Source organism: Empidonax traillii, unplaced genomic scaffold, assembly GCF_003031625.1.
Source record: "Empidonax traillii isolate 1590-97213 ecotype Southwest subspecies unplaced genomic scaffold, ASM303162v1 scaffold139:size1643147, whole genome shotgun sequence".
Taxonomy (NCBI): Eukaryota; Metazoa; Chordata; class Aves; order Passeriformes; family Tyrannidae; genus Empidonax; species Empidonax traillii.
In genome coordinates, this window is record NW_020955332.1 from 1320920 (window position 1) to 1329009 (window position 8090).

Consider the following 8090-nt stretch of genomic DNA (forward strand, 5'->3'; position numbering starts at 1 on the left):
CTAACACAAACATTATGACAGACTGTCAAAAATAACAGCCTTAAAAGCACTGAATTAATCTTTCCTAAAGAGTTGAACTATGATCTACTGGCTAACAATCTTTAAAATTAATAACAAGAGAACAGGCTAGAATAGAAAAAGAATCTTTCAAGGAATATTTGGATGAGTTGAAATTTCTCAAATTACTTTTACTGTGCTGATATTCCAGAAATCACTGAAGACTTTGTGAAATTGTGGGGAAAGGGGAAAATCATGAGGAAAAAGACCGTGAACAAGAACAGTGCCGAGAAGGATAGCCATACTATCATCTTAAAAAGGAGGGAGTAGGATTATGTACAGAATACCTAGCTAGGGAAAGGTACCATAGAAATGGACCTATAACATATGACAAAAGAAATCTAATTGTTCCAAGCATCATATGGAAGGCATGGATGGTAAACAATATCCTTCACATAGCACTGGTAAGATCTTGATCAGAGCAATATTTCTTGTATTGGAGTTCATACTTTAAGAAATACACAGTAGTAATGAAAAGACCTTTATTTATTATGCATTAAAAATTTTCTAGGAAAAAAATTGCTTTTTGTAGAAAAGCAGATATGAAGGGGAGGTATTGGTCATAGTTGTCTCTGCTGCTATAAATGTGAAAGTGGTCAGTTATTTTCCATTTACAAGGAGACAGTAACCTGTGAATATACAGTAACATTAACACTTGTGTTAAATACCAGGTGAACTTTCTTGCCATCAGCACAGTCAGGCACTACATCAGGAGATGGCTGTATTATTGTCATGGGAAGTTTAGACAATTGCTCCTGGCTTGAGACCAGTAGTTGGTCTAGGCGACCTTTTGTGTCCATCATTTCTACAATTTTTTCTTCCGAGCAAATACCTTGATTTTTTAAGCAATTCAGTTTGTGCCACATTCAAATTCCAGCTGCAAAGTCTTGTTTTGTTGCCCATATGCTCTCCAGCACAGAGCAGTGTGCTGTGCTTGACAAGCTAGCAGGCTCTAGGGACATCCTGATGGGACAAAGCAGAGAAGAAATACTGGGAAGGCAAGTGAAGAGGGAAGGAGAATATATTAGCTCTGCGGCTCAGTGGCGAGTATCACTAGTGTTACAAATACCATTAAAGGAGAGCCAGTTCCTCAGTGCCATTGAACCCACGTAATCTGGAGCTGGGTTTTGCAAGCTCAGCACAAGGATACTGTGTAACTTGTATATTTACAGTATCATGGCCATTCCAAGGTTCAGTGAGAATTTCAGTGTGGGAGAAGATGCCATGAACAGATGGAAAGGCAGCAGTAATCTACAGACATATTGACAAAGCGTGCAGGCCAACTGGGTGCTGACCAAGACCAGCTGTCCCTTCTTTTTCGTCTAGAGTATTTGAGAGAAAAAAAGAGGCAAGAGTTTTGAGTAACACTCCCGCCCATGAGTTACTGCTTGGTGTTGATACAGTGTGACCCTTTTTCCACTGCTGTTTTATCCACTACAAGGATGCCGTCTTCGCTGCCTTGGAAGCACCACCATTCAAATCCTGCACCAGAAAGCAGAAAATTCCTCTTTCTTTTTGGTAGTACAGGCACAGTTGTACAGGCACAGTTGTACAGGCAAAATTGGACCTGTACAGGCAAGCCTATCAAAGGAAGAAAAATATGAGCTCAGGGGGGAAGTGGTTTGACAAGGTGCCTGCCCTCAGCTAGCCATAATAAATCCTCAGCTGTTCTTGGACTGTAAGGTTATTGGACAGAGATCACACCTTCGTATGTGCCTTTTTATGTTGCCTGCCTAATGTCTCCTAGGATCCAATACAATACTTACACAAAACATACAAGAGGATACAGTAAGGAAATATCCCAAATTTTGCCAGCTATCTCCCCAAACTCCCGAGAGGTTTGGAAAGGCAGGTGTATGCTCTAGGTCTTTGAAATGATCTGGCATCTCCAACAGCTCAAACACTACAGTGCCACAAAACACTCATCATCTAAGAAATGCCATAAACCACTTATCACCTGAAAGATGCATCCTAAAAACCCATTTTCAAAGTACATCTTTATAAAAGCCAGAGCAGTTCAAACAGTTATTTCCATATGAAAAAGGCCAACCAGAATTAAATATTATGTTATGAAACAAAGTCCCTGGCCAAGACAAAGGAAATTTTATATCTGCTGCTTAACAATATGAGGTGCCACCCAGCTGCCTTCAAGACAGTTTACAAGCCTTGTCATATAATACCCACTTACCATGGTGATTGCAAGCTGTCTCAGTGTTACTGCTATCAGCCCAGATCCAGTTTTGAGAAGTGAGACAGAAGATAACAGATTCACACAGCACTGATTTAGTCTTCTGACTTGCCGAGAAGTTTGCTTGCACCTGGCAGCGCTGATTGAAGTCCACACCTGGTTACGCCAAAACTATTTATTCTGTCAACAAGGCATTTTGTAGTTCTGAAACATAAAGGTGCGGGAGGTTCCTTTATAATTTCAAGAGAAACTGGAGCAGAATCTTTGACTTCTCAAGGACAAAACACAGTACAAAACAAAATAAAGCACAAATCATCAACTTGATATTCTTACAAAAAAATCACATGGTGAAAGAAAACAGTTTCTTCATAAGAAATAATTCCTAGAGTAACCTGAAACTGTTCCTCCTTTGAGGGCATTTCAGTAAGTTACTGTTTGAGACTCAAAGAAGAGCTTATATGCCTGAACACTCATCTGCTTGGGTTCTTTTTTACTGCATCGTGTAGTCTACTAGAAGATATGTCTCCCTATGAGCTTGCCTGACATTTACTAGGACACTGGTGCTAGAACAACATTACCTCACTAATATAACATTACATTACAAGCAAAACATGGAATAAAACATTCAACCCTCCTCATATCAGGACCAAGGGTCAAGTAGCCTTTTTCAACCTTCAAGGCTTTTACCTTTCATCTTTTCCTACCCAGGGTCTGCTCAAAATGTAAGCAAACTGACCAGGTACCAGGACACACAGAGAGCTCAGGGGCTTCTGATGTGAGTTACAGGAATGCAGGGGAGCAGTAGACAAACAGCGTAAGGATGATCCTCTTCATATTATCCAAAAAAATAGATTTGAAAGAAGAATAAGAGTTTGCATTTCTGTTAATATTCTTGTAAGATCAGGGGTGTGCGTGTGTGTGTGTTTGTGTGTCCTTTCAGCTTTCTAGGTTGAGAAGCAAATAAACACTTTCATTTCTTTGTAACTATGTTGCCCGTGAAGGTTATCTCTGGAGATCCCAATTTTTGTTCTCTCTCACCAACCTTTGCCACTTGAACAAATGCTGTGGTTGTGAGATGTCCCCTGGAACATGGCTCAGCACCAACGGGAGGCTCACTGGCACAGATTTCAGAGGTGTTTGCTGGCAGCAAATGTTTGGTGAGAGCATTGATATCCATCTATACCGCACCTGGAGGATCTCCACTGAGCAGGTTATTTGCACATCCAATTCCCACCTCTTGCAGTCTTCATCACCAATGCCTGTGGCACAGAAGGATAATTGAATCCCCCTCAAACTATGTCACACCAGGTCACACCTGCCTCACCCTGCTCTGTCCCTGTGTGGCATTTCAGAGCTCCAGGAGGCAGGTGTGAAACCTTGCTCCTACCAGAAGCCCATGACCACAGAGGTCCAAATGAGCATTTGCAGCTCTTCTTTCCAGGAATCTGTCACTGGTTGCTATAGTGATAAACAAGTTGGCTTATTAGGAAAGGGAACAAAACACTAGAGAAAATTATTTCAAAATGGCCGATGTGCATACATAAACACGCAGTCTCGCTCCTCATTGTCAGCTTGGGCAGCTGGTTTCGTTTTTCTGGAACAGCGTGGACACCATATACATTATTTTAGCAAGTCCAGCCGCATCTCCACTGTGTTTTCTGACACACAGTATCCTGTGTGAGGGAGTGGGGCTTTCGCATCTGAGCTGGATGATTAAACTTCTTGGAGGCTTCCAAAACTGGATAGTGTAGGAAAATGTGCTCTCTTAGAAAAAATTGTTAGATGAACTAATGAGGCTGAAATAAGTCTAAAGGAGCTGGAGAGGACAGAAGAAATTCTGCTTTTGCTGCATCCTCTACTGGGGTTTCATTTTTTTTAACCTTTCTTCCCCCCTTGCTGATGCCAAGATACCTCTGTGCAGACACTTAGGGTGGCGATCTGTGCCTGTCAGATGGCAGAACATTACTTTCTCTGTAGGATGCCTGGCTTACACTTTAGTCTTCTGGGCCTTCACTAACATGTAATAAGCCTGTTTTCATTTGAATCTCTAGATACCCAGTGACTCACTGACATCAGGCTTGTGCCCTTGAGTGTGTAGTAGACAGTGGATGTTCTTTGACACTCCTGTGAGATGCAGCCACAATCCTCCTTTTTTTTTGGCTAATTATGCATTTTGATTGACTGAGTGATGCCAGAAGGTGTAAATTCAAACACTAGAAACTACAATGCCTATATTTCATTCAGACAAGTAGGGCTAGTCTTTTGTCTGCTATGATTTGAGTCACCTGGCATCCAGATTTACCCATTACAGAAACCAGGCTGATATGCCCCCTTTGCCAGAGCTAATTACTCCCCTCCAGTTAGTACCAGTCACTGCTGTTGAAAGAAAAATATGAAACAGCACAAAGAAATGTACCATCCTTGAGTTTAAGCTGTTCATTTACAGTCATGTGAAACAGAAACTATTTCTCTGCAGTGTTTTATCCACTAGTTAAAAAATAATTGCACATTTTTATATGTCTATCCAACTGATTTTGCTTCTGCTTCCCATGGGACTGTAATAGTTCTATCAACTGCAGAAGCTACAAAACAATATATTTTAATAGCTTTATTTCAAATGCTATCTTATAACTCAGACCATCTTTCCAATAACTGGAAAAAAAAAAAGAAACGCAAAACCCCAGTTTGTAACGTTGTGCCTAGCTTGAGGAAATCCTGGTGTTCAGAAACTGAGGGGAAATTCAAATGGAGCATGCAAAAGGCTTGGCCAGCTTGTTCCCCAACCAGGCACGTCTAGCTGAGAGGTGGGGTGGGAGTGCTGGGTCACAGGGGAAGCCTCTAGACAGAGCTGCTTGATGGGCAAGTGACCCTGAGTCAGGAGGGGGTGAAAGGCAGAAAGAACCGAATTGTTTTAAGAATGTGGAAAAGTACATCCATGGCACAGCTCTAGCAATTCTCCTGCCGTGTCTATCTATCCTTTTCTACAGATACTGGAATGACTGAAAGCAATGAAGAAGAAAGGAACTTTCCACTTATGACTGCATCCAGCAGTGTGTTCCAGTTTGAAAAAAGCCTCTGTGGGCCTGTAGAGGATGCTTTCTAGCACTGTGTCAAGCACTCTCCTGCTGGAGCCAGGCATCATCTGATGGTAAGAAGCACAAGAAACTGAAGCAGAGAGAGTTTTTTTAAAAACAAATGAAAAATTGGGTGCCAAGTCCTGACATATCTCTGAAAAAAATCTGTGGAGGCCGGGGGCAGCAATCACAACACCATAATGGATGAGCCGAGCCATAAACTACTGCAAACAAACAATTCTGGACCAGATCCTGAAGAGAAATGCCTGCCCACACACTCCGATACAACCCAGAATATGCACTGTGCTGCATACTGTGTGTGAAACCATAGGAACAGCCTGAGTCACACAGTGATTGGTACCATCCATCACAAGTTAGAAACTCGTCCTTTGTTTTGAAGTTGCACCTGAGACCTCAAATCAAATGTGACAATTTTTATAATAACCTGTGCTAAGGTGTTTGACAGAAAAAACTATCTCTGTAGACAGTTTGTCTCTACAAATGGAGTGGTTATTTGACAGGGTTCCTCCAATTTCCAGAGGATGAACATTCTGCTTTGCTTATCAAGAAACAACAGTTTAATAAATAGCAGTTGGCTTGCATGTAGCGCCTTCATTATGTTTTACCTTTCCATCTAAAATAATATACACCTAAAGCTGAGACAATGCTGCTGCATTATTTGATATCTCAACTGATGTATCCGACTCATGACCTCCCAGTCGGTTCCATGGCACATGAAGACAGTTACAATGGTTCTGAGGGAAAAATATGTTTGTTGAGATTTGTTATCAAGTGACCACATGTCTCATATTGTTATGTTACAGCAAATGCTAGCTGAGCAAATGCAGTAAATATTTGTTAGCAAGTGTAGAGAAACACAGTTACCAGCTTTCAGGAACACAATTAAAGAGGCGGAAGATCACCACACAGTTCATCGGGATACCTCCCTGGTGCTGAGTTACTGTTTGTGCTCCCTCCTAAACTGCTGCAATTACATTCAGCTATTCTTACTGCTGCTTTTACTAAGGCATAAACTATTAAGTATCCTCTACAGGCTGAGCTCTGAATACAAAACACAAGTTCACTAAAGATAATATTTCGGATGAAAAAGTAATACAGTACTTTTAAAATATTATATATTTGACTATAAACAATGCGAATTAAGCACATCCATTTGTAACCCTTAGTTTCTATGTTCCGTCCCAATAGTTTTTTAAGAATCCTGACATGGTATCATATAGTATCTAGGAGCAATTAGCTTTGAATTAACTTCTCCAAATGACCGCTGATTTTCAAATGAGAACAAGCAGTAGCTTCTTGGTATGTTGCTTTGGTACACATGTTTGCATTATTTGAACAAATTATCTCTGTAAATAGGATTGTACTGGAAATGGGAAAACAATGGTATGCTCAGCCACTGGAGAGAGATGGAGTTCAGGTGATTGTCCTTTGGATAAAATGCATCAGCATAAAACCACCAACTGTAATTTCACATCCAAGACGTTTTTCATTTGGATATATAGAACTATTTATGCTTGCTGCATTCCTCCATATTATTTCATTAATCACATAACAACCCTTCCACTTCTCCACTAACTCTAATTAGCTCTTTGCTACACAGATGTTTCCTCATTTAGGTGTTCAGTGCCTGGTCATGTGTCACCCTCACTTTCACATGAATTTCAGCTTACATTACATTGCTTCGATGTCCTATCTGTTTGTGAGCCTGCTGGATTAACACGTCCTTTTGAATAACAGATTGATTGCAGATAGATATGAATGATAGATAGACATGGTGTCCACATTATCTGCATTTGTTATACACATGCAAATGTGAAGGATGCATGTAAAACTGGAACGAAAGCAGTAGTTTAAGCCCAGGAGGCTGGTGTGAAAGCATGACTGATTTCTCTAAGCCACGCTATTGCTACCAATAAATCAATGTATCAGTGACATATCACTCAATTTCTGATCTCAAATAGCTCATGAGCCAGTGAGACCATCATTCGATCTATATGTTTTAATCAGAGAATCGTGGAGAATTCTGTAATTTGCAGACTCTACTGCTGTGCTTCTGCGCTCTTATCCAGCTTGAAGTTTTAAAAGCATAATTCAAGCTGTAAGGAAGTGTTTAGTTATGACAGCAGGGAGTGTTGAAAAATGCATCGGAAACTTCCCTGGGAGGAAATGATTCGTGAGAGGTTTTAGATTGAGCATTTCGTGTGTGTTGCAGCACCTGATGAGTGTTTTTTCCTCAAAATAAAGAGAGACGGATTATTACGAAATTCTGATATACGTATCCTTTTCAAAAAGGAGCTATGATCTCTGGGGACGCAGCTCGGCAGAACAACGGGGAAATGCGTTCCGGGGGAGCACAGGCTCGCAGGGCGGTGTGGGTGATGTGCGGGAGGCAACACCGACTGACGGGCACCGACGGGAGCTGCAGAAAACCTCAGCCTTATTTACAACTTCTTACTTCGGCCGGGCTCGAAAACACTCCTCCCTTTGAAAAAAAAAAAAAAAAAAAAAAAAAAAAAAAAAAAAAAAAAGAAAGAAAGAAAGAAAGAAAGACAAAAAAAAAAAGAAATCCAACCAAGCCAGAAATGAAGCGAGCGAGTGCCCGTCTCTCCGAGGCGTAAGTACTCGTGCACGGACCCTCCGCCTACCCTAGACCAGCCCAGCCCTGCCCAGCCCGTCGGGCGGCTGCCGCTGTGCCGGGGAAGGCGTCCCGGTCGCGGAGAGGAGGAGCCCCCCGAGCTCCTCGTCCCTTC